The 21,590-nt window shown below is 38.2% G+C and overlaps 1 protein-coding gene across 1 annotated transcript in view; it reads right to left on the reverse strand.

Annotated features, from left to right (window-relative positions):
- The window catches only part of TDRD15 (tudor domain containing 15), a 635,306-nt gene that overhangs the window by 40,971 nt on the left and 572,745 nt on the right, over positions 1–21,590 (reverse strand). Inside the window, exon 15 of the transcript XR_005658332.1 lies at positions 7,997–8,047. The gene's annotated coding sequence lies outside the window, so the exon portion shown is untranslated. The remainder of the gene's footprint in view (positions 1–7,996; positions 8,048–21,590) is intronic.

Raw genomic sequence — 21,590 nt, forward strand, 5'->3', positions numbered from 1 at the left:
CCCTGCTCACTGCTGATGGAGGCACGTGAGAGAGCAAAGAAACAGTGTGCTCTTTGTGCTTTTCCATCGTTCGTTTCCAGTGTGTTCCAACTGAACCAAAGCCTCCATATGGCACGCTGACAATGCCCTTTACCCCCCTTTCATCCGGCCTGTTCTCCAGACAGGCCCCACGTGGTGGGGTTTTTCATCTTTTCTCAGAAATGATTATCTTCAGACCTGTCATGTGAAAAAGCTATGACATAGCACATAATACGCAAGCCCTTTCAAATGAACCTCCTAGAAAAATTCTTGTTAAGACTAGATAGGGACCTTCTGGACTCATGTCTGTCCTATATTATTATCACAAGATGAGTAAGAAGGCACCTCTAGAGGCATTTACCTGCAAGACCTAGGGAAAACAGGAACAGAGAGATCTGAGAGGTGAATGTGAAATCCCCATGTAATCCAGTTTATTCATTTTTAGAGAATAAGTATCTATTTCTCTTTTTAGTATATAATTTATATGTAACCTACTTCTAATAATGACTTGGGATGTCCTCCAAAAAAGCCTTGTTCAGCAATAGGCATAAATAATTAGAATAACAAAGATGGAGAAGGATATAAATATACCAAAGATCTGAACTATTACAGTAACATAGCATTGCATTTAGCTTCCAGGTTGCCAAAGCAAAAATATTATTGGACATTTAATTATTAATAGTTGAGAAAAAAGGCATAATGATTAATCAAGGGGAACAAATATTTTTCTGGAAGCGAGTCCTAAAATATACTTCAATATATTTAGATACCTTTAGTTAGAGAAATAAGCATGGAAATAAAATAAGTCATGGGGATTTTGTGTGTGGAGTGGGGAGGGGGCTTTAAGAACCATCTTTCCACTTCAAATTTATATGAATGTAAAGGCTTTTAAAACAAAGTGGTGTCCAAATTACCATGAGGAATTTTAGATCATACCTGTTCTTCCCATCTCCCAGAAAATTCTGATTCAAAGGCTATAATGGTAAGGGATCAGTTCTCAGTAATATAATTGAAATAAACCTTCCCATCCCACATTCCTCCCTAGTAGAGAATTTGCTGGAGCCGCAGGGAAAAGTGGAGAGAAGGTAGCAGCCACTGGGGACAGCCTTGCTATTCATTGGGCAGATGTGACCTGTGCGATATATCTGATTTTAGATTTCTTAGGATATTTTTAAATACAATCCATATCTTGGATTTGTTCTGTCCCATGAAGGTGTGGAATCTCATTGTCCTGAGAGCTATACATTGCTAGTTTGATTCAAAATGTTCTTCTACAGAATCAAAAAGTAGAATAGATTTCTTCCTTCTTTAAATAGTCCTTTGTAGTAAGTCCTCTTGGCTCTCATGGCTTGAGTCGGGGTATGGTGATGCTCCATCCCATCACTACAAGCTGTCAGTGAAACTCTGCAAACCTAATCCTGGAACGCGGAACCCATGAGCAAGGGGTGTGGCCATGGACCCTGAGGCTAAAATTTAATAATGACTGTCATTTGTGGATGTCTACTAAGGGCCAAGAATATATCATTTCACCAACAAACCCTATAAGGTCAGTATTATTATCTTCTTTGTTTTACAGAAGAGTAAACTAAGCTGAGAAGAAGGCGAGTAATTTTTCCATGTATCATGTACCAGTTAGAAGATAAAGTATACTCTGGACACAGCTGTAGCTCCCCAAGAAGTTATTAGACTGAACCTGGGCTACACCATGCACCCCTACAGTCATGGTTCAAAACTTCACATCAGATAGAACCTATTTCAAAAAATAATTTCAAGCACGGTCAAGGGCATTGCCAAATTTGAGACCATGTCCTAAGAACAGCCACACAGATCATCAGAGTAAGGCAAGGCCCTGTTCGTGGAGTTCATTTCTCAACTTGAGAGGATCTGCAGTTAAATTATAGTTTTGCTGCTAGAGAAGCATGGACCCTGGAGCCATACTGTCCATGTTGAAGTCCCACCCTGACAGCTGTGTGATTTTACCCAAGTTATTGAGTGACACCTCTATGTCTCAGTTTCCTTTTCTCTAAAAAGGAAGTGACTGCAGTGTCCATTGTAGAGGCTTCCTGTGGGAATTAAATGTGTTTTTACAGGTAAAGTCTTTTAGAAAGTACCCAGTTGGGAGTAAGCACTCAATAAGCTTGTTATTACTATTTTTAGTATTCCTTTCCATTGAAATTAATCAATTTTTCACCTTCATTGGATTTTACACCAGCATGTTCTTTTTCTTAAGAATGTGCATTTGAGGGTGGGCCAGTGAACCTAGTGTTACTTGAAGCGACATCAAAGACAGCCTCCCTTTCAGGGGTAAAAAAATGCAAACCTTTACTAAGTCACAAAGGGAAACTCTATCTTTGTATTTCTCGTCCAAGCATCTCTGTGCCTTTTGGCTCATAACTCAGAGCATCTGAAAAGGGAAACTTTCTCTCTGGCTCAATCTCTCTCTCTTTCTCTCACTCTAACAAACACACAGAATTTCTTAAGAGATTTTTTTTTTTTTCTTTCCATATCACAGTCTCCTTTTTTTATGTTCTCAATTTTAAATTTAAAAGACTACCTATGCTGGGAATTGTTCAGTGATGTTGATTTATGAGATTTATGCAAAAAAGACTGTCTTACTGATGCACATATCTATCTGGCAAGGCAGCAGTGATTTATAAAAAGACAGTCTGGTGACACTCATATAAAGGCAGCTTTCATGTGGCAAGTGTAAAGGCAAAAAGAAAACCTACTACAAGTTGAATGGCAAAGTCTTTTGCTATTTTAAGAGGAGTATAAATGCCACCCCAGCTTCGACTCAAAGTTTGCCTGTGGAGACCATACTATCTCAGATTGGGTGCCCAAGGTGAGCTTATAGTAACTGGTCTTGATCCCTGAAGCTAAGTGTCAGGTAATGCTGGCCTTTTTTTTTCTTTTTTTTTTTTTTTTTGTCTAATCACTGGTTATGACTCTGTTATCCATGAACTTCTCTAAATTTCATGGAAGATCTATACATTTTGTAGATTTTTCATCTAGATGACCCACTGGGGAACTGGTATATGTTATCAAGTTTCTTTTATTTGTCCTAGAAGAATGTATTCTACATGTCATAAGATATGTTCTGTGAAAATTCAACTTAGGAAATTTGAGTGCGCTCATTAGATTTTCTGGACTATTTTCCAATGCGCTAGCTGAAACATTACCGGTCCGGTTTCACACCGAAGCTCTTCACTCCTTCCTCTCAAGTCAGCTGTCATCCCACAGTCATCTTCCTCCCTTGAGACTCAGTGTAGTGTGCCACAGACAGGAATCCAGCTACCTCTCCAGACCCTTCCCTGACGGTATCCACGCTTTCAGATGGAATGGCTACAACAGCAAATTGGTCAAATTGTCTGTGGCGAATGATCAAATCCTTTCCATGACTACAGAACATCACACAGATGGAAGGGAAGTGTACTGTCCAAAAACTTCAAAGAAGCAGTAGTAAGGTGCTCACTACAAAATACTAAAACTGATCCTTAGGGTGAGATGTGTTTGTGTGATGGACTGATTGGGAAAAACTATTTTGCAATTAAAATATACACTGGGCATTTCCAGAAAGGAAGAACTCAGCAGTGCCTATTTACTATACCTTCATTAGGTCTATAGGTCGAGAATTTTAGCAAAGCAAGAAATAAGATAATGACTGGTTGAAACTGTTAGACCCTTTGAGAATCATCCCAGAATAGCTATTGTAGAAGGAGACAGACATCAACAAAATCAGAGACTCTGTGCTCTGTTTGAGATGAACTCTTCCACAGCTTGAGGATCAGCAAAGTATAGGATGACCTTCCTCTCAAGAAGGAAGTTGCCCTATGTGGTGAGTGAGAGATATGACAGTGTGAGAAGCTGTTGGGCAAAAATATTTTGCAGTGAACAGAAGCACTAGACATTTCCACATAGAATGGAAATTTTCTTTCCTTCCAAAAAGGAAAGCAATAGCTGAGAGTTGGTCCACATGCATTTTAGAGAGAGAATTGCAGAGAAATGGAAAGTAAAGGAAATTCAGAAGATGAGAGTGGGGAAGGAAAAGGGGATTCTAGTCTGGGTAAGAATAGTAGAGAGAAGAAACCCTGAAGAAGAGCTGGTAGATGATAAAAAAAATCAAGGTAAATGAGGATAGATACTATTTACGCTTTTACTAGTGTTAAAAGAGGCTTATGAGAAGTAGTGAGATTATCATACTTAATTTCTCAATTTAACAAATATTTTCAAATCCTTCTATGGCAGGTTCTGGAAATGAAAAGTTCAATAATGTATGAATCCTGACCTCTAGAAGCTTATATTCTGATAGAGTTCATGGTTAATAAACAGGCAGTTCAATACCATATAATTAAGTTCAAGTAGAAGTAAATTCAAATAGAACATAGGAAAGTGACACCTATGCCAAATAGGGGAAATTCAAATAGAACATAGGAAAGTGACACCTATGCCAAATAGGGGGACAGAAGAAGCAAAGGGAGATCAAGAAAGATTTTTTTTTTTCTGAGATGATAATGCACGATTTTCATACTGAAGGATAAATAAGAAAACTGTGTGAGAGAAATTTGGAGAAGTTGTAGCTGGCAGGGCAAAGAGCGGATGCAAGCACATAAAGACGACAGAGCCAGAAACGGAAGGTCACATATTCAAGGATCTCACTATGAGGCATTTTCTGTGGCTGAGGCTGAAGAAACGAGTGGACAGCACTCCGGATTCAATCACAGACCAGGGGCCTTCCATCAGCTCTACCACTGGTAAGTGGAAATCGAGCCAAGACTTGACTTCTCTGGGCCTTGATTTTATTTCCAGTAAAAATGATATTGTTGAACTAAGTGATGTCTACGACCAGCTGACACCTGACATTATAAAAGGTCAAAGTCCCAGAGTTTTCAGTGGTGAGCTGGAAGTTCCAGCAGCACTTATTAATTAGGTGTTAGAGCAAGGAGAGTAAAAAAAAGAGGGATACTATGTCCTGATGAAAAGAGAGGCTCAAAGGCTGTTCAGGCCCTTTCTCCCCAGCTCCTGACACAGTATCCTCTGTCTCCCTGCTTGAAAGGGTTGTAATCGGGAGCTCATTTCCACCTTTTGCAGTAGTAGGCCACTTCAGCGTTTGGAAAATGCTCCCTTAGACTGCGCTGGAAGATTTTAGATGAGGAGTGATTGTCACTGTAAGATCTTGAAACAGCTCCACAGACAAGCGAGCGAGAGAGAGGTGACTACATGAGGGACTGACTGCAGAACTCGGAAGCACTGGACATTTCCATCATGGAGGAACGAAGGTGCAGCAAGAACACGCAAGCATGAATTGCAGAGAATAGAGAGAAGAAAATGTCAGGAAATGAGAAAAAAAAAAAAGATAGTTGAGATTTTGAGGTTGGGGAAAGAAGAGGGGACTCCAGTCAGGGTTAGGGTAGCAGAGAGAATAAAGCCTAGAGAAGAACTGGAGGATGAGAAAGAACCAAGGTGAAGGAGAATGTATTTTTCACCCATAAAGTTCAGTAGTGCTTTTAGAATTGCAAATATGCATTTAAATTTAATAATACAATTATGGTATATTAAATGTCAAATGACTGTTACAGAAAAGCACTTAAAATTAATACATATGCATGAGATAAATCCTGTCTAGTTGTCAAGGTCTGAATTCAAAGTTATATAAGCTAGGCTTTTGCACTGAATTTTCTTACAGCTTAAGGTTGCAGAGATCTATGAATTTCATTGGTATTTAACAAAGAAGCATGAGCAAAGCTTACTTAGAACTGAGGGAAAAGGTGTGGTATTCAGGCAATGAGAAGCAAAGCCCAGATGCTATTGAAATCCAGAGTAAAACTGAAGGCAATAATGGTCTTCATCACTTTTGTCATCAGCATCAGCATCATCATCTTGATCACTATTGACAAATTGGCTGTAGGTACCTAAGCGTAGCTCTGTATTATCTATGAGTCCCACCCTCCCTTCCTTCCTTCTTTCCATTTCAGAGTTACCTTGCCCTTACCCAACAACTCAATCCTACTTTCCTTCCTATCTTTTACTTAAAAAAATCATCTTTTTAATTATTTTAGTCATATATATGAACTTTTCATTATAAAGACATGCAATAAATATATATGCAGGAAAGAGTGAAAGTTTCCTGTCATCATCAATATCCCTCTACCAATTCCACTTTCTAAAAATAACTACATTCTATCCTTCCAAACATTTCCCTTCAAGGAAATGTTTTTCAACAAATTTGCAGAATTCTTCTAGAAAGCTAGCCATTTTGTTAAGAACCAAACAATAAACAGGGTATAGATGCAAGCATGCTTCATACATGTGTATTCCGTGTGGAACAGAGCTCTGAGAGAGGGTCACCGTCTCCTTGGGATGGAGGCAGATATCCTGAAAGTCCCTTTACTCTCTGAGTGGTGGGGTCAAACATGTGGTTAAACGTGGTAGGCTACACAACACCATTTACCTTTCCTCTGAAACGCCAACACAGTCCAGGCAATGGATTTTTTGAAAGGCATAAACTTACAAGGATGAAACAACAGCAATACAATTTTAAAAACGGGAAAACAAATAGACAGGGACAACTGACTAGCACGTGGCGAACCCTTCAAATCTAAGCCAGTGGTGAAAGCTCAGAGTGGGCTGATTTACACCAGAGACACTCAGAAAAACTAAATGTTTAGGTACGTATGTGTTTTTCAATAGCAGAACTGGTTGAAAGGGTTTGAGGATTTACTGTTGAGGGTGCAGACTGAACTTAACAGATATAAATTTGAGGGAATTTCACATATATAAAATTTCCCCAAATTTGGCCTGCTGTGTCACCCCAGTATGAAGTTCATTTATACCCAAGCACCACCCTTACACCAGGAGATTCAATCAGCATCTTAGTAGTTTTGGAAGATGCTAAAATATATATACTAAAAAGACAAAGTGTTAGTTTTTACTAAAGACAAGATATTGATACCAGGTAGATCTTGTAGTTCTGGTTTTGTTCTCAGCACTTATGTCTGGGGATCTGCAGGAAATTATCTTGTCCCCTAGTTTTGTTGTAAATGTCGTTGAAGCATCTTTGGTTCTGCTTTCTCAGTTCTTTGTTTTTATGGGTAGTTTGAAGAGATTCAAAAAGTATGCTATGGCTCCTACTGTCCCAGAATTTTTTTGTGTGTAGATCATTGAATTCTTAAAGACCACACATGTTTAAATCAACAACTTAGAATGGCACTCATTCTATAGGTCAGAAGTTTCACACAGCATGGCTGGGTTCTCTGCTTACAGTATCACAGGCTGAAAAGAAGGTTATCAGTTAGGCTGTGTTCTCATACAGACAATCTTGGAGAAAATTTCCTTCTGAGCTTATTCTTTTGTTGTCATAACTCCCTTCCTTTCAGTTGTGGGACCGTGTCCCCATTTCTTTGCTGGTTGTCAACTGGGGGTTGCTCTCAATCTCCGAATGCCACCTATATGCCTTGATACATAGTCCCCTTCATCTTCAGTTCAGCAATGGAACATCGAATCCCTCTTATGCTTTGAATCTCTGGCTTCCCTTTCTGCCACCAGCCAGAGAAAACTCTGTTTTTAAATGGTGCATGTGATTAAATCATGCCCACATGGATAATCTCCTTATCTATCTAAGGGAAGCTGTGCCATGTAACATAATCGAATCATGGGAATCAAATCCATCATATTTGAAATCCCAGGGATGATACCTGGCATGTATACAAGGGGAGAGAGTGGAAAATCTTGAAGGTCGTCTTAGAATTCTGCCTACCGCAGTACCTCTTCTGACATTGGAATCAATAAAAAAAATGAAATATAGGAGATGACTATCAGAATGACAACCTATTTCTAGTGAAGTTGACTAGAGAATGTGATCTTTGGATTGTGTCTAAATGGTCTTGCAGATAGTCCCCCACCAAATACTTTCCTCATTCCTGATATTATATACAACTTTAGGCCTCCCCAGAAGAGGAAGATGCTGGCATGATGAACTTACCTCATGGCAGGACATTTAACCAGGATTCACCTTCTCGGAAGCCAGGCAGGTCTGAGAGTGGGAGACCAAAAAAAACAAAAACAAAAACAAAAAGGAGAGTTGAGATTAAACCATGTAGACCCATTTCTTTTTTTCACTACTCACCAACTAGATAATGTGCTATGAATAAATGTATTGGAAGCAAGGAGTGATTATTTACTCCATGAGTAATACCCTCGAGTGGAGAGTCAAGCCTAAGAAAATGTAATTTCCTATCTTCTTCCAAGACCTGTCATCTTTGTCTGATTGGCACTCCTGTAGTCTCGCCCAAAATCATTTCATTCTGGGCCTCTACATGATAAAGTCTTGAATAATTTAGGGTTAATCCAGAATACAATCATTGAGGCACAGCATATTATTTGGACATTCTGATACATACTGCAGGGTGCACATACTTAAACAATGTTTATTTTTCCTTAAAAAAGCAATAAATACGAACAAACAAACAAGCTGACAACCTACTAGTGGGATTAGAGAGGCACACAGACAGCTAGAATGCAAAGTAAAATTATCTATATACAACGAAGAAGGTGCTCACAAAGAGGTATAGGGATTGAGAGGAAGAAGTGGGTACATTTAATTGAGGATGGGAATGGGGTGGGAGTATAGAAAATACGAAAAGTGGTTGGAAATGGGCACAGAAGTCATGAGAATGTCAGTCTATGGAGAGGGATCACCGCAAACAAAGGGACTGGAGAGTTTTATTCCCCTGGAGAGTTTTACTCCCCAGTCCTAGATGACTAGGGGTGAGAGTAGAGAGGCAGCCTGAAGCCATGTATGCTTGTTGTTACATCATGCTTGCTCTTAACCCCTTCCCTGCTTATCTCCACCCTTCAAAGGGCTAATGATCTATAGCTTACCACCAGAGTTTAGAATTTCTCTTTCACAACTATGTATTTTAAAATTCGAAGAGGCTTTCCATATTGAAGTGGAGGGAAAATATTACAAGCCATTATGATAATAGCTCTTCTTTTTCGGTGTACAAAGAACCACATAGACTTCACAACATGAAGATCACAGACACTACAATACATTATTCTGCAGGTATCTCAAGCTCAGCACGCCCCAAACCGAGTACATAATTGCACTTTTCCATTCAAATCCACACATCTTCCTGTGTTCTTCTATACCAATGTTATTGAATGCATATTGGTCGTCAAACTAAAAATCTGAGAGACATTCTTCATTTTATATTACTCATCAATGAATAAATCCTATTTACTCAAACTATAGGAACTCTATGGTGTCTCACTCTGTACTTTTATCTTCATACTCTTTTAATTAAGATCTTTAACATCTTTGAAATTACTAAAAATTATTTCCTAAGTAATATTCTTCCTTCTATTACCAACTTCCTTTTCAAGTCTTCCTTCAACCATTCAATAAAAGATTAAATAATATCATGCTTAATATGCTACTTGGTTCAGCGTACACACATTTACTGAAAGTGCACTAAATGCTGAACACCGCACTAGTAGTTAGAGTTATAAAAATGAAAGACTCTGACCTTTGATAGCTTAATGGAAAGTCAGATATCTAAAAAGTACTTATAGTATAGGGGATCAAGTACTTTAATCATAAGAATAACAAGGAGTTATATAATTGCAAATTATTAAGAGTCGATTCTAAATTGTGAGTAAATTTGTCATGGTAAGATATCCATATTGTATTATTTAGGCAATAGTTTGCCAACAAAAGACATTATGCAATGCATGCAATATATTCAATTTAAATTAATTGCAGTTCTATGGCAGAGATGAAGTAGATGTCTACTAATCTATTTTCATTTTCTCAGCACCAAAGAAAACAACATTTCCCAAGTTCTCATGCAGTTAGGTTGAGATGATGCCATTGTGTTCTAGACAATGTGAGATGGGCCAAAAGTGTATATGCCAATACTACTCAAAGAGTGTCTGTGGAGAACTGCCTGTCCGTGAATTGTTTCGTACTGGTCCACAGTGGTTTAAGTTTAGAAATTGAGAGTAGAAATTTAAAAACTTTTATCACAATTTGACAAAGTAATTTCACATCTATTGAATCTAAAAGTTTTTTAAATGTACGTGTATTGTAAAGCTTACTTTCATTTTGTTTATTCTAGTAAATCACAGATGCATGCCTCTTCTACATCTGATCCATAAACTACCTCATGTATTCCTCCATGTTCTCTCTCCCTCACCATAGCTGAGTGTAGTCAGAGGTTGGAGTTGGAAGATAGAAGAAGCTTGACTTGCCAAGTCCACCCTCACGAAGAGCCATCTGACCCACAGTGGACTTTTCATGAGAATCAAACTTTTTTTGTGTTAGGCCACTAAGATTTGGGGTAGTTTGCTATAGAAGCCAGCAGTGAGTTCTCTGACAAATGGCCAAAACTTTCTTCCATCTATAGCCTTAGCATACTTTTCTAGTCTTATCTAGTAATACAGACCATGTGTTTTCACAGTGCTATTTTTTTATGAATGTTTTTACCATAAGCATCAACTGAAAAATATTTGGCCAATGATACTTGGAATATTGCCTCTCTCCATTCTCCTTATTGTCTCTTTCTGTAACTATCATTCTGCATCAAAATGCAATACTATTAAACAATCCCAATTTTTTAAATAACTTGGCTGAAAGAGAAAATTAATGTTTACTAGTTTTAAAAGATGCCATACATCTATGGCAATTAAAATATATAAGACATCCTGAAGAAAAATAGAGAAATAAAAAAAGAGAGTCCTTAATAATATCTGAGTATATATCAAAATTTAGTATATGGCAATAACAAAAGCATTTCAATTCAGTGAATAAAAATAATACAGTTAACACATTATGTTAGAGTAACTACTTAGCCATTTGGGTGGGGAGAGGAATCTGGATCATTATCATAATTATGACTAAGTATTTAAACATAAAATTTAAACATAAAAGTACCAGGAGTGAAGATAGGTGCCTAGCATTTTAATTTTAGCATAAAGAAGCTTTCTAAAATTTAATCTTAGCACAGAGAATGCTTTCTAAGCATAATCTCAACAGAGTGGAGAAATAATAATTCATAATATTTCATATTACATAAATCGTGATCTCTAGAAAAAGATGAAGAATATAGTGGCAAAATAATCAAGATGTAAGAAGAGCAATTCACAGATTAAATTAAAATAGCCCAAAAGTGTGAAAGTACTTTCTTCATTACATCAGAACTTAACCTTCATGAAGGCAGCATTATTTTTAAGTTTGTTCACCAAAATACTCTACAACTTACTTCAGTCCTCTTGTATTCCTATACATCATCCCCTATAAACTTTTCATATATATTTATTTGATATATAAAAGACCAACTGAATGAATCAATGAATCAATCAAGAGTTAAACAAATCAGTCTATCTTCTGCTTTTGCTCACTAGGTGAGCTTTGCAATAAGAGAGTTTAACACATCTCTCTCAATGGCTGATGAAAGAAGAGGTAGACGTTGAACAAAACAATTCATGAACTGGACTTAATTAACACACATACAACACTATACCCGGAAACAGAATTTTTATTTTTTTAAGTACGTTTGGGACAGTCACCAAAATCAACTATATCTTGGGCAATAAACAGAGCTTCTATATCTCAGAATATTGAAATTATTCAGAGTAAATTTTGTGACTATGGAATTAGGTAGAAAATAATAACAAACAGATAACCGAAAATGTAAATCAAAAATTCAATGGTATATCACTACATAAGTGGGGGAAAAGAAGAAGAAAATGCCAAGAAATAGTAAGGATATAAAGCAACTAGAGATTCTCACGCACTATCGACTGGAACATGAATTGGTACCAGTTTCTACTCAGGCTGGATATGCACATAGTCTATGAACCAGCAATCTCACTCCCAGATATATAGCCACTGGGTGTATGCTCAGAGGAAGACACATATCTAAGTGTTCAGATCAACATGGACTGACATAGACAACTGAAAACTACCCGTAGCCGACCTGCAACAGTAGAATGGATAAACATGTTTTTGTATATAGAGCAACAAAAGCAAACTACATGTAAAACTAGTGATATACCCTACAAACATAATGTTCAAAAAAAGTAGCCAGTAACAAAAGAATACATATTATATGATTTGTAAAAATTATGAAATTGTTAAGACCTATTACACAGGGATTGCAGTTATTCTCAGGGATGCAGTGACTACAGTATCCGGAGTGCTGGGAATGTTCTTGACCTTGTCCTGGGGATACAGTTGTATTTAGTTCAAAAAACTCACCAGAGCATACATGTATGATCCGTATACATTTCTGTATATATATTATACTTCCACAAAATGCTTAAAAAGAATTTCAATTCTATTGCAATTGAAAAGGTCTAATTTTCAACCATAGGAGTAGATAGCTGATTTAGGATACAGATGAAGTTCATTGGAATTGAGAATTTCAAGAATATAAGCAGCCAAATGTGAGATACAATGTTTAAATGGACATTGGATGTCCTCCACATAAAGGCAGAACTTGAGAAAGACTGTAAACCAGCTGCTAAAATGAATAGAAGAGTGAAATGGAAAAAGTTCATAGGACGGGCTTGAGGCAAAGAGTAAGCTTTTCAACAGGACAGTGAAAAAGTAATGGTTTGAAATTAAAATTGTGGGGAAAAAAGAGAGGGAGAGGAGTAAAAGGAAGTATGGTTAAAAGAGAAGGGAATAGGACATGGGAAGAGTGAATAAACAGATGTGCCAAAATATTAGAAGTAACGAAGAATAAATAACTTCTAAGGATATCTTGCTCCATGTGAGTGGATTTCTAAGCTTGATTATTCAACGTACTTGAAAACAGTGACACATACTGATAGGGGTATGCATAGGAAATGACAGAGAGTAAGGAGAAGGTTGCCCTCTCTTCATACCATAACTCCAACTTTATATAAACCTTAAGTGACCTCAGTTACTTTTATCTGGGAGATGCATTTATAAATCACTTACTCCGAACATGCATATAATGTAAGAACTCCTCTACGACATCCTTAAAAAGAGATCTCCTGCTCTCTTCTCTAATGCCAAGAGCAATGGAGAACTGACTACCTCACGGAACTGCCTTCTTCAGTTTCAGACAATTCTAATTACTAGAAAGTTCTTCCTAATTTAGAGTCTCCATCTGCCCCCATGTAATTCCCATATATTAGTCCTAGTTCTGCCTGCTGGAGCCAAACAGAGCAAGCCTGCTCCCCACTCCACATGACAGCACATCAAATATTTATTGACAGTTCTCCTGTCACTGGTGTTTTCTTCAGGCCAGACTCCCTTAGGTCCTAGCTGTCTCAGAATCGATGGACTATGGAAACACAGATAATGTATCCTTCATTTTCTGAACCACTAACACCTGTTTCAGATACTAAATGATATCAAAATAAATAAAATCCTGGTCAGCATCTACATCTTGGGTTCCGCTGGCATATAATAAGACAAATCTGCACATGGAAAAGCAAATGATTCACCTTCAAAGTGATACCATCATACTGATAAATACATGTTCTCTACTATTCAAACAGCAAATGTACTTTATACTCACATGCACACTGGTTTCAAAGAATCACAATTACAGTTTCATGGTTGGTAACTACCAGTTATAAAACACTGATTTCATGGGAGTTGTAGGTCAAGTGAACTGAACCATGAAATAGCAAATGTGTCTAAAGATCATATTCTGTCACTAAGTTAAGTTATATTTATACTCCAGAATTCTACCTGAGAAAACTTGAGAATTAAGAATTGTTGTAGGAGACTCAAACAATGCCAAGTTTCTCCAGTTAATTTCTGCTTGTTTCAGAAGTAGCCATTAGACTTACTTGAAGCAGAAAGTGGCAAGAGAAACTGATTTTTTTCTCTCTGGTGAGATGAAATATCCGCATGGGTTGAACAGTATGGCGATTATTGACTGTTGCTCTTTCTGCTTGCATTTCTAGCATAATTTAATCACCACATAATGCAATTCTTACCCAACCAACCAAACACCTTCTCTGAACAGAGAGCTATGTTAGATGCTAAGGTGAATTCAGCAGGTGTATATGCCATGGTCCCTTCTTCAAACAGCTTTCATAATGTGTGAGGAGATAAGACTAAAACTTCAGTGTGACTAGCAGAGTGATCAATCACACCAGGTGTGAAGGCACGGATAATGAATGAATATAAATATACACACATAGACATCCTATAATGACAGAAGTTAATAACAGAAGGCTTTAGCAGCAAGGCCCTTGACCAGTCACTAAACCTTTATAAGCTGATATAAGGGGAAGAATAGTGACTTGTACTACGGTATGAAATGGTCACTCCTCTGGTCATCTTACTTAACTTGAAAGTGGCACGGAACGTCACTGGTTTCTCCTTTACTGAAACATGTTGTGCTCTAGGTGTCTTCAAGCTTCTCCTGCTCCAACTGGTGCCCCCCTCATCGTCTATTTTGCTATTTTTTCCACCTCTTCTAGGATTTTCAAATCTGGACTGCTTCAAGACTTGACTCTATCACATTTTTCCTACTAGCTCTTGCCTGTACCACACACAAAAGATAGACTGATAATTAAAAGATCAGGCTACTCACCTGCCTTAAAAAACAAAAACAAACACTCTAATGGTTTGACATTCTATGCTAAAAAACTTCTCACGTGACCTTCCAAGCCCTACAATAGCTGATCTCTGACGGCTTCTCTGACATCACCTCTACAACTCTTCCTGCAGGTGCTGTGCTCCAGCCTCGCTGGTCTCGAACTTGGTGAAGGCTCATTTGGTCTTAGAAGTTTATAGTAGCTGTTCCCTCTGCCTGCAACTGTGCCCCACCTCTTTTCATGGCTGCTCCCTGCTTGTCATCCAGACCTCTGTTTCTGAGAAACTTCCTCAAGTATAAAACATATGTGGAAATTGTAAGAATATTCTTAGATGTCCAACCACAGGGAGCACAACTGACCCAACTATGGAACTTAGTTTTTTTTATTGTTGTTGTTAATATAATCATGAAGGTTTCAAGTGTACAGTTCAATAATACATCATATGTACACTGCATTGTGTTGCACTTCGGAATGCATTGCTGTTTTCACCAAAGACATGTCTCCCCCAGCCAATAACTGAGTTTGGCAGAGATGCTCAGGTAGATCCATTTGTAGAAGACACCAAACACCCCTGACAGCCATCTCAGGAGTAAAGAGTCACAGATGGCTTTGCCAAATCTTAGACTGCACAGCAATGTGTGACACTTTCACCCAAACTTCCTCCTCTCTCCTTCACTCAGGTCACATTTGTCATTCTCTCAGCTTCCCTCACTCCCTTGTTATTTTCTCTCACATAAGCATTTCTACTAGTAAAATCCTTGCATAGTTAAATCTTTTTTGTGTGTCTGCTTCTCAGAGGACCTCAATTAAAATAGTATAATTATTTGATCCTGTGACATTAACACTTTCTAAAATCTGCACGAGATCATAATTTAAAAATTGTTTTTATTGTTATATTATTCATCCCACATAGAATATTGTCCTCATTTTATGCGTTAGGAGCTGAGGCTCAGAAAGAATGAATGACTTAATGCAAAGGATCAGAATAAGCAAGTGTAAAAGTAGAATTTGCCTTCTAACTTCAAACTCTTCCCACTGCATCTATTATATTTCCCCCCTACACCAAGGAGGACTTCAGAGATGCCTAAAAAGACTGAAAACTCCATCAGACCTGCATCTAAATTATGCTCTGAGAGTTTGTACTTTGGTGTGACTGACTCTCGGGTTCTGCGTTTAGTTAGGACAGAATGCTTAGTATTTTTATTATACATGACATTCTTCTCCAGCAATAACACACACACTCTACATTATGCAAATGCATTTTCTCCTGGCCTGTCATTATTTTAGTGAATCAAGTCTACCAAAGGTCAATGTCTTTGTCAGCAATAGGGCGGATACTGGCAGTGTGATGGGACACAAGCCACGGCCTGTTAGAGGCTATTGTCAGCAGTAGGCTGTGATCCTTCCTCTCCTGCCCTAAAAGGGCAGACTTCTCTCACCTTCAGATAAGCCTAGAAGTAAGAATCTCCCTCTCCTTTTGATATCTGCAAGCCAGAACCACCTACTTCTCCAAATGCCCAGCAGAATTGCTGCTGGCTGTTTGGAAGGGTCACTTTATTGAAACTTCGCTGCAAAAACTTTCCACGTCTTCACTCAGCTATGATTCCTGCACCAACACTTCTGCTTCTTGCTTCTCAAAGAGACTTAACAAACCCCAGAGAGGCCGGAGAGTTCAGCCACCAACTCACAGATCATGAAATATTCAGTGACAGGAGTTCTCGGTAGTATTCTGCCATGTGTACAAGTCCCCTCTCTGAGGTCTGGATGGTATGCCGTCACTTCCTTTGGAAGAACTCTGATCTACCAAAGTAACGCCGATACAAAATCTGTACCATTTCCTCCAATACAAGTTTTTGTCTAAATTTTATATTTAGGTGTATTTTCTTTTGATATACAGGCATAGCTGGAACTGTTGGGAAAAAAAAAAACATTTAAGGAGAGAAAAAGATATTTACTGTCGGAGTAATAGGACTAGCCTCATATATTTAAAGGATGAATACACAGTTCTACAATAATGAGAATGACTTTTAAGTGTAGTTTATAAATATCTCCTTACAAATCTTATTCTTTTTAAAAATTTGCATAGACTGATAACTTTATTGCATTTACCAAATTAGAGGACACACTGTGCTATTCATACAAAACCTGGTTCATAATATAAAATGCCACTACTCTAAAATTATTTAAAAGTAGAGTTTTCTGATAGCAACTTTACATATGAGAGTCAGTTCATTCACATAGCATCCTCTTTTTTTGCAGAAAAGTAAAACTGAAATGCAAGAAAGAGAACTAAGTTTCTCAAGGTCATATATCTGGTTAGTGACTAAAAAGGAATTAGAAGGCAGATTTGCTAGTACATAATTCATTACCTGCTCTGGACTCATCTTGCAAATGTCTGAGGATCATGGTAAACTCTAATTGGTTCCTAACAATACGGTCCACGTATGATATGCCATAGTAAGATATCTTGGAAGTGCCATGGTTTTTATATTCCTACTGGTGTTCAAAAAGTAACCGGGAACTGCTTATCAGGAGGTTTAGAGATGTCTACCCTGGTTTTGAGGAGGTAGGACTGAGTTGAGTTTGATGCATGGGTAAGATTCAGACAAATCGAAAGAAGAAAATGGACCTAAAGGAATAGTCCCAGAGGAGAAAGAAGTGAGAACATTGGTGGGGATAGTAAGTATATTACTATGTATAGCAGAGAGGCTGCAATGAAGCTGCAGAAGTCAGGAGAAGAACCCAGTGTGGGGCTATTGGAAGCTTTCTGGAGCGAGGAGAGGCTGGTTGAGGGTAATGGACCCTCACGTGGGAGCTGGCTCAGATCAGTGGCCGAGGCACAAAGGTGGTCAGCAATGAGAGAGATCTGGGATTTTTCTCAAGAATCTGAATATGTGCCTGGCCCTATATCTGACACATATCAGCAGTCAAGGTTTATATCCTCTTGCAACTGTCCTCAGAGATCGATGCACATTTCCTGTGCCTTCTAAACAAACTTATAGTCACATATGGGAAGGGGGTTTTTCTGAGAGCCAGTATGCACAGAGCAGTAACACACAGCGCAGACGCAGGAACCATGGACTTGAACGTCACAAAGCTGCTCTGGAATATGGTCACAGATGAAGACAGAAGGAGGATAACATGGATCAATGCAAGAAGGAAGCTGGACCCACAAAACAAGCAGGGACAAGTCTTAGTAAAGAAAAGGAAACAGTGATATGTTTACAGAGGGGGGACTTGAGGGGCCCAACACTACAGATGAGTACAAAGAGAAGGAAAAAAATATGCCACCTTTCTTCTCCCCTGTTCCACTTCCCACTTCCATGTAAAAGGCGTCAGCAAGTGCTCAGGTGTCATCATGAATTACAAATGTCTTCAAAGTATGTGTGGACACAACCGAAACGTGTCTCAGAAGAAGCACACGCAGCTTCAGAGTTTCAAGAGCCTACAAATGACAATACAGACAATCTGTAGCCAGCAGAAAACATGTGGACCACCATCAAAACTCTGGAGAGAAATCTGTCTTCGCATCGAGCAAAAAATTAGGCCACTGACTTGAGTATTTAAATCGGTACATGAACCCTACAGGTGAGGGGGAAATCCAATGTACTCCAGAACCAAATGACAAGATGCAAAAGTTCAAATCACATAAATACATGAATTAGCTAATCTGAGAACTGGGTTCCATTGTCACCTCTGGGAAAAATCAAATCTGTCATATTAATAACAAGAGTATTAAGATGATCCTCCCATTCAAATGCTAATCACAATAAGGGCTTTTCTACGTGTTATCAAGCAAAATAAAGCATTTTTCAAATATAAAGATTCTGCATACTTCCAGATAATAATACCTCCAGAGCCTTATTAAATGTGTTCACACATTTAAATAAAATTAAATTCCAGCCTAATCACCTCAGGCAGATATCTCCATGTGAGGTGGCTTTTTCCCAGAGTCGCTTCTGAACAACCATGCACAGGGGATTTCACAGTCATTTATCTCTCATGGCATTACCGATATTGAATTCAGATTATTCATGTTGCAGAACTAGTGGTTTAATGATCTGGAGGCTATGTCCACACTCTTAGTACCTAATCACTTTTGCTGCATAGCAGTGTTGAAGAGTGCTGATATTAAAGAAAAAAAAAAAAAACCCTCCTAGAATAAGATTTATTTCTGAAGGCAAAGCTGCCAAGCCCATTTACCTAAGCAAAATTATCAATTTATATTCACAATACAACAGCCCAGATTCTTCAGGTATTTTGGAAGTACACGACAACCTCATTAGGCAGAGAAGCTTACAGCCCTGTGCCCTCCACACTCAAAGCAACAAAGCCAGAGACACAGTTCCAGATTCTGAGTTTCTTAAAGATTTCTTCACCCATCGAGTCTCATGATGAGCATCGTGAGGCGTTTAGCAAAGTCCCATGGATTAATTCTCATAGCCGTATACTGCATATTAGTCAAGACGATGCACATTCAAGCTTCAGAAACTACTAACTTCTCAGTCTCTGTGACTTAACACAGCTGAAGCATATTCCCACTCATAACACAGTCCAGTGGCTTTTTCATCAGGCAGAACCCTGGTTCTTTCCATCTTGTGTCACCACCATATTTGAGGGCCTTCTCCTAGTCCTCCACTGAGTTATTTGTATTCACTCAGCCAACTAGAATTTCTGAAGCAAGAACAAAGAAGAAGCCAGAAGAGGTAGCACCTTTTACTGAGTAAGAATGGACAATATCAGGGGACAAGAGAAAATGGATTGATGAACCAGTCTCTGCCATATAAACCGACCGTGTTTAACTTTAAAAAGGGGACTTTCATAGGAGAACAAAGGAGTAAAGATAGAATATGTGACAAAATCTCCAAAGGAAATTATAGTTTCAATAAAAGAAAATTCTAAAGAAAAATGCTGCGCCCCACCCGCCCATCCCCCCCAGTCATCCGCTGACTTATATATTGAGCACCTACTCTTCATCGCATCCTCAGAGCTGGATTTGAGCCTCTGCAACCCTCTCTCCACAAGCCCAAGAGGATCTAGGTTACTGGAAGGGTATGTAGGGATGGAGAAACAATAAATGCAGGAAAGCAATGTGGTGGGAGCAAGGACAGAGACACATTAAAAGGTGCTTTCTCTTCTGGGTTATTCTTTGTTTCTGCATCAGAAATCCTCCACAAGAAGAACACATTTGTCTTTGAACCATCATCTCTTGGTGTGAGGACCATGGAGTATCTGTCCATGAGCAAATAAAAGAGGAAACATACTAAAAATACACTGAATGAAAACTTGCACCTAAGCGCCTCGTCTAAAGCAAAAACCATGACGGTATTAATTCCCCTTTAATCATCATTTTTATGAGAACATATCCTAAAGATACCATTCAACGGAAGCAGAATGCTATATAAATCAATTGCAGAGTTAGATAAAGTAGTTAAAAAAGAAGAAGAAATAGCCAAAATGCCTAATTCTAAACTTACATTTACTTGATGGGGAGTGATAGACGCATTAAAATAATACTAACTCGCAACATGGAAATGTTAATGTCACTATTTTAATACAAGTAGGCAATGAAATCTGTCTTTCACAGAGATTATATATAATACACACAAAAAAAACTGAAAGTAATTGCTTAATTGGGAATTTTTTATTCAAACATTTTCTTCAATATCACTATATCGACTTCTGAATAATTAAAACATTTAAATCATATGTATCTGGGAGACAAAACATACAATTTATTATACATTCTGAAAAACCTGTTACTTACAAACTCACTAGCATTTGTCATCTAGAATTTTTTTTTTTTAATTTGGTTGCATAGTCTCTCCCCACCACAATGTACTGCTTACTTCTTCACAAGATCCTCCCCCAAATCTTATCTTTCTCTCACTCTCTTCCAGCACATTCTCTCTATGATCCTAAGATCCCTATGGCCTTCAAAGAACTGGATGCCTGGTTAGCGATAAGCTCAAAGGCACATTTATTCCCAGTTGTCATGATTTGAAATCTTTTCCCTAAAATTCAGAAAATTCCTAAGCTCTGGGGCACAAGGAACTGCATCTTGCTCTGAGTCATATTTAAGAGAGGAAGTAAACAATAGTTTGGAGACACAACAATAAATGGCCTCTAAGGTTGATTTGAGAATTAAATAAGATAATATATGTAAATTCTCAAATTAGGAGTGCCGGCTCCGTAGAAAATTGCTTCGGGTGAAATTCTGACTTTTCCTCTTACTGTGACACTGGGTAATGTATTTCAAATTTCTGTGTCTCAGGTCAAAAAGAAGAGATGAAGAAAGAGCTAGCTGCTACTACATAGAGGTGATGTAGGGTTAAATTAGATCATGAAAGTACTTATTTAGAACAGTACTTGGCTCACTGTGTATCCTAAAATGTGTTAGGTGTTTTCTCAGTAATGGTTATGAGAAAGGAAAAAGATTGTATTTTCATTTAAATAAAGGTGGATTATGTAGAACTGAGCAGGTGTAACATTCCTCAATTTTCTGCTCTCTTTTCTATAAGTATTATCTGCATCTTGGATGACAGGGCACCTTTTTTCTGATCCACTCCCCCTGCGTTCTTGTCCCCATCCTCTCAAAACTTGAATATTAATCCATATCTTTTGTTTTTTCTTTATCTTCAACCACTCCTATTTTTTTAGCATTTCATTTTATTATTAGTTTCAAGTATGCAGTACATTGGTTAGACATTTATACAGTTTATGAAATGATCCCACGATGACTCTTATCACCCCTCTGGCTCTACACATAGCCTCTACATTATTGCGGACTGCATTCCCTGTGCAGGACGCCCCACCTCCGTGACCTATCGCCTACTAATTTATACTTCTTAACCCTTCACATTTTTCACCCAGTCCCCTAACGCCCCTCCCATCTGGTCATCACCAGATTGCCCTCTGTATTTGTGAGTCTGTTTTCATTTAGTTTGTTCTTTTCGTTCCTTAGATTCCACATATAAGTGAAATCATAT

Source organism: Pteropus medius, unplaced genomic scaffold (genome assembly GCF_902729225.1).
Source record: "Pteropus medius unplaced genomic scaffold, Ma_sr-lr_union100, whole genome shotgun sequence".
NCBI classification, from domain to species: Eukaryota; Metazoa; Chordata; class Mammalia; order Chiroptera; family Pteropodidae; genus Pteropus; species Pteropus medius.